The sequence below is a fragment of the Vombatus ursinus genome, unplaced genomic scaffold (genome assembly GCF_900497805.2).
Source record: "Vombatus ursinus unplaced genomic scaffold, bare-nosed wombat genome assembly UNPS02014770.1, whole genome shotgun sequence".
NCBI lineage: Eukaryota > Metazoa > Chordata > Mammalia > Diprotodontia > Vombatidae > Vombatus > Vombatus ursinus.
Genome location: NW_020954548.1, coordinates 39,108,424 through 39,115,223, shown reverse-complemented (window position 1 = coordinate 39,115,223; position 6,800 = coordinate 39,108,424).

Sequence of the window (6,800 nt, the reverse complement as noted above, 5' to 3'; positions counted from 1 at the left end):
CTTTCTTCCTCCTCACTCTCCCCACCCCCATGAAGAAAAAAGAAAAAAAAAGTTGTTACAAATAGATATTATCAAGCAAAAAAGAGATTCCCATATTGGTTGTGCTACAAAATATGTTTCATTTTGCAACTTGAGTCTGTCACATCTCTATCAGGATGTCAATCAATAAACATTTATTAAGCACCTACCATGCTAAATACTGGGGATACAAAGAAAGGTAAAAGTCCCTGATCTCAAGGAGCTCACAATTTCATGAAGATGGCTTCATTCACAGGCTTCATCATCAATGCTCTGGAATTATTGTTGGTTATTACACTGAGCAGAGTTCTTAAGTTTTTCAAAGTTGTTTGTCTGTACAATGCTGGTATTACTATATAATGCCGTTCTTCTGGTTCTGCTCTCTTCCTTCTGTAACAGTCCACAAAGTCTTCTGAAGTTTCTCTGAAACTGTCCCTTTCATCATTTCTCAATGACACATTAATGTTCCATTGTATTTATATACCATAATTTGTTCAACTAATCCCCATTTTGGTGAATACTCCCTTAACTTTCAGTTTCTTTGCTTTGGCAGAGAATTGTTGTAAGTATTTTTGTACATGTGGATCATTTTCCTCTTTCTCTGATCTCTTTGGGGTATAGGCCTAGTAATGGTATCAATGAATCAAAAGGTATGCATAGTTTAGTATTTTTGAGACTCCAGATAGTTCCGAATTGCTTTCTAGAATGGCTGGACCAATTAAGTCCAACTCCACACAATATAGTGCTCCATCAACAATGCATATGGTACCTGTTTCCCCATACCCAGGGAAGCAGATTTTAGTTCAGTTATGAAAAGACTTTCCTAACAACCAAAGCTGTCTCCAAATGGAATGGGTTGCCTTGAGAGATGGTCTTCCAACGACAATTATATTACCACTTCCCAGAGATATTATCAAGGAAATACTTGTTCATTTAAAGTTGGACTAGACGTCCTCTGAAGTCCCTTCCAATTCTATGATTTTATGACTCTGTCTTTCATCGTGACCAGTTCTTGCCCTTGTGTTCCTCCTGGGGTGTGAGAAGGGTGTGGAGTTTTTCTTGTGAAGGTCCCTGACTGGGTTCCTTTCTCTCCCAGACTGATTTCCTCCTGGCCTTTCCTGTTCCTCATTCTTCACCTATTCCTCTCTCACCATTCTTGCCCTTGGCTCTTCTTTGTGCTGGTCTCTTTATCTTTCCCTCTATTCATTCTATGTTCCATCATCCTCTCCCTCCTGACCTGTCTCTGTATTTCTTTTGGATCATTCCTTTACCTTATGACTTTCCCCCAGTTTTTCTTAATGTTTCTTTGCCTATGCCTCTCTCTCTGTGTCTATGTTTGCTCCCTCTTTCTGTGTCTGTAGCTGTCTATCTGCTTAATTCTGTCTCTATGCTTGTAGACTTAGAGTTGGAAGGGACCTCTGAAATCATCTAGTCCAATCTCCTCATTTTACAAGTGAGAAAACCACAGCCAAAGCATGGAAAATGGCTTCACCAAGATCCCATAACTAGTTAGTGGCAGGTCTTAGGCTAGACTTAGGTCTTGATTCTTAGTCCAGTGGTTTTATTGCTTTCTCTCTCCCTGGTCCTGAGTCTGCTTCTCCCTTAGCTCTTCTGTGAACTCTGTGGGTGGCTACTCACTCTACTGCAGGGAACCTTCTGTCCATTCCAGTTATTTCCCAATCCTCCATTCCTAGTCATCCTTTGAGAAATTCTGGGGCAACTCCTTCCCTCAAAGGAAACTCCCCTCTGTCTCTTGGGCTGTGGATCACAGAGTGAGTAGCATCAACCCTTACCTCCATGGTGTGGGTGAAGGATTCCACATGAGAAACCTACCACACCCAGTAGATGGTAAATTCTTGAGACAACATGGTGGAATGATAGTCTGACCCTAGATACTTTAGCAAAAGCTGAAGATCCTAAGGGTCAAAGGAACAGAAACACTGAAATGTAAAGGAGGAGGCCTTTGGATGCAAAATCAATATTACATACCTTAGGGAGGGCCAGAGGCTTAAATAGCTAAATTATCTATGACAAGACCAGCAAAAGCAATTAATGGTCCAGCTAGGGCACATTTTACATTCTTATCTTTGTCCTTAGCTGCTTCAAATGGAGTCTGGGAAGTGTAACTGAATTGGGATTGACTGTTGTAAGCTAAGATGGAACCATACTGAGTGGCTTTGAATCAGGAAAGCTGGTCAAACAGGAGAGGCTAGAATGCCCTTTCCCACTTCCTGCCTGGAGGTGACCAACCTCATAACTGAGGTTCCGAGGTAGTAAAAATGGAGTCTTCTGCCAATTGTAGGCTAAGGGTGGTTGCCCCAGCTGAAAGAGCACAATAGAACTCCAGCTAAAAAAAAGCATCTTGACACTTCAGCTGAACTGACTGGAGTATCATTCAGCTGAGCCAATGGCTGAAGGTGGTAATATATTGCAGCTGTCTATCAAAGAGTGAGCCCAATGAAGTCCATCAGATAAACCCTTCTACCATTCCCTGAAGAGCCTGCTCAGGGCCCAGTGGTGGACCATCCAGCCGACACACCATGCCCTGCAAGAAACCAACCCAGCTAAGCAGTGGGACAATTCATTCATCATTGATGTTAGTTCTTTCTCACAGCAAACTCCATGAAAACCTTTAGGAAGAAGAAAAGGTGAGGCTCTGCACTTCTGGAATTGTGAATTGCCTTGACTATATGTGTTTTCTCCACATAGGCCTCACTACCACTGTCAATTCATGCCCATTCTCCCCACCCCCATGGACTCTGTATTTGTGGGAGAGTGTACCCCAAGTTTTGGGAGAAACACTATTCTTGCTATGCCATTTGAGTAAATTCTTTTGCTAAAGAACTGAGTATATTGGGTGATTGTTAGGGGAAATCACACTAGTGGGGACTCATGAGCAAATGTTATAAGGATAGTCACCCACAGAATTACTCCTAGAATTCTAGAAGTAGTAATAACTGTTCCTCTAGGGACCCAACCAACCAGTACCAGTGAATATTGGGGGAGCGACTGGGGGTATGCTGGCATATGTTTAGCAACAGATTCTAAAAATGGGATATACTTTCAGGAGCAGCTAGGTGGCGTAGTGGATAGAGCTCTGGCCTTGGAGTCAGGAGAACCTGAGTTCAAATCTGACCCCAGACACTTGGCACTTAGCTGTGTGACCCTTGGCAAATCACTTAACCCTGATTGCCTCACCAAAAAGCAAAAATAAATGGGATATGCTTTTAACTTTAATTGCCTTTTTTTTTTTAAAACATTTTTCCCATTACTTTTGGGCCAAATCCAGCCCACTGCTTGTTTTTGTACTGCCTGAGTTAAGAATGGCTTTTACATTTTTAAATAAAGTTTTATTGTATTTAAAAATCTAAAAACCATTCTAAGTTCAAAGGCCATATCAAAACAAGAAATGCGCCAGATTTGATCCTCAGACTATAGTTTGCCAATCCCTGGTACAGACAATCAACAAAACAATAAATCAAGTTCAGATTTTTAGAGTTTGCTGATTTGTGAGGTGTAGATGCTCACTCACACTGAAAATTTAACAGCTGGTTCTCAGGAACCAGCACTGAGTGGTGTGATAGAGGGAAAAGCAATACACCAGGAGTTAGGAAACCTATATTCTAGTCTTGGTTACACCACTATGTTACCTTGAGTAAGTCATTTAAATAGAATTGTAGAACACCAGGTAAGTCAGAAGGGGCCTCGAGGGTGATGTAACCTGTACCTGCATAGGAATCCTCTCTACAACATCCCTTGAAGACCTTGAAGTGATGAGAGATTTGCTTTTATCTCAAAGAATCAATTCCATTTTTGGACAGCTAATTTCTAAGAAATTTTCCCTGATAACCTCTGTAACATACAACTATTCTGTCTGTGGTCAGACAGAACAAGTGTAATCCCTCTTCCACAGTAAAGTCCTTCCAATACTTGAAGACAGCTATCGTTAATGCCCCTAAGTCCTCTTTGCCCCCTACTATGCCCAGATGCTTCAACCAGTCCTCATCTGGTGTAGTTTCCATTAATGTCTCCACTTTAGTCACTCTCATTTGGAAATACTCCAACTAGTCGATGCTCTCCCTAAAATATGGTGCCCAGAATGAAACATAATGCAAATTCACAGAATGTCAGAGTTGGCAAAAGCCTCATTTTACATATAAGGAAACCGAAGCTCAAAGTAGGGAAGTGAGTCTGTCCAAAATCACACAGTGAGTCAGTAAAGACCCCAGGTCTTCTAATCCATAATCTGTTCCTCTTTTCATTCTAACAACCTAGTGGTAGTAGCAGAGACCAGGCAATATGACTTATATATAATATATATACACATACACACACATATATATGTGTACATATAGGCACATTATATATACATAATTGAGTAATTATAATTTTACAAAACACTTTACCTCAGTTTCCTCCTTTGTAAAATAATGATATATATAATGCCCTACCTCGTAGGAACATTATGAAGAGTAAAAAGTACTGCACAAGGAGTTAGTAATAGTAGTAATAGTAATTATTAGGCTCATAACACTTGGATGAGGAGGAGGAGGGGGAGAGTGAGTTGTTCCCTTCTCAGGGGCTGAGTCCTTAGCACCAGTTCCATCTCATGTTATCAAGATGAAGAAACACACTAAACACAAGTGTTTTTGCAACTTTTTTTAATATATATTTTTATAAACAGGTCACGTGATAAAATAGCACAAGAAACACTTACCAAATATAAGGTTATATCTTCCGCATATACAGGAGAATGAGGTTGTTATGTACAGTAAGAAAATGGTTTTCAGGGTTGATTTTTTTTCCTATCTCCCTTTTATTTTCCTCCTACAGTAGTTGGAAATATCACAGCTTCAGTTACTTTAATACTTTGGACCAATGAACACCTCTCCCATTCCCCTCCCTGACCCCAGGGGGCACAAAGCAGAGGAGGGGGGTTGAGAAAACTGGCTTAGAACCAAGTCAGCCCGGAGCCCCAGGCCAGATGGTCTGGCTCCGAGGGTACAGGAAAAATCTTTGGGCTGTCAAATCATTTCTGTGTTTCACTTCAACAGTGTCTCTCTCTCTCTCTCTCTCTCTCTCTCTCTCTCTCTCTCTCTCTCTCTCTCTTTCTCTCTTTCTTCTTCTCTCTGTGGGGTGAGGAGTGGGGGGTGGGGGTGAAGTTTTAGGGATAGGTTCATCTCTTCCAATCAGAAATAATCTCTTCGCTCCCAGGATGGTCTCTGTCCCAGGATGAGGTGAGGGGGAGCACTGTCTCCTGGGGATCTCGTGTTTGGAATGGGAGGGGACCCAACTTCCCCTCCTCAGCTCTCTTGCTAGGCTGGTACCAGCTTTCGATTCCAGAATCCAGGACTTCCAAATGGTTTAGGATCTTATGCGGCCATCATCAGAGACCATCTGGGATGGGTGGAGTGGGGGTGGAAGAAGTTGGGTCAGGGGTGGCCAATAAGGAAGCCCTTTTCCCCACCATGATGCTGTGGAAGATCAGAGTTGCTGGTTGGAGTTGTCCTTGGGGGCTTATGGGGTCAGGGCCCCAGCCTTGGCAGGGTCAGGTATAAATGGTTCCCAAACCCCAAAGCATGAAGACATTAAAGATTGGGTTGCAGTGCTGAAAAAACCCATACCTGTCCCGTTGGCCCTCACAGCAGAGAGGGCTTTTGGAAGCTTGATGGACAGAGAGAGCTTATTCCAGCACCCATAGCTATATTTGGGGGGCCCAATAGAAGCTTCTTCCTAGGAGGGGAGGGGAACAGGTGGAGGGGAGAGGTACAGTTCTAGGCTCCAGCGCCCAGTCCCCAGTTTAATGGCTCCTGTCCCGGGGGCAGGGAGTGAAGAAAGAGGGAGACAATGCTCAGACAATGTCTGTCCCATCCGTGTGGATGAGAGATCCAGATAAGGGGGAGGGAAGGAGCCATATCAGCAGTGGAGTGGGTTGAGACCAGGAAGAGAGAGCCTTAGCTGGACAGATATCTGACCCCACCTGGAGCTAGTGTACCCAGTCCCAGGAAGAGGCATTCATTCAGAACCATCCGTACCCACATCTTCCATTTCCAGGCCTCCTCTAGCAAAACCCAGAGGTGATCCTTTGATCTGTAGGAGTCTTTCTCCTCCAATATTCTTCCTTTTCCCCCTCACCCTCACCATAAGGAAGATTCCAATGGCAGAGAATGTCAGTGTTTATCTATGGTCTTGCAGTCCTGCCTCAGGCCATGGCTGTAAATGCTGTACCCAGGGTGAGGGAGGGAGAATTTGGCCTGAGTCAACAGGGGCTCCCTGAAACAAGGAGGGTGAGAAATCAGGCCCTGAAGGGAAGACCCTGAACATCCCCCCCTACCACATCCTTGGCTTACCCCAGACCTCACAGTGGTTATGGAACAGCAGAACCATCTGAGGTGGGAGTAAAAGTGAGATCTTTTGCTTCATTCTATGCTTAAAACAGTATCTTTCAGATTGCCTGGCGGTACTATACCTCAGTTTCCCCATAAGGGGAAAACAAAGCCTCTCCTCAACACTGAAGATTTGGAGAAGGTACTGGGGTATGGGGACAGAAAAACTAAATGCCTCTGTTCAAAAGCAAAGCCTAGGTGAGTCCCTTCCCTGCCCCCAGCAACACATGCTGGACATGCCGAGCCCTTGGCCTCACAATGGAAATGGGCCCAGTGGGGGACAAGGGAGCTAGAAGACACAGCTGAATCTGACACGGAAGAAGGAGGAGGAGAGAGATGAAAGTAGGCAGGAAGCTAGACAGAAAAAGATGGGAAGAAATAAGAGATGTGGGCTTT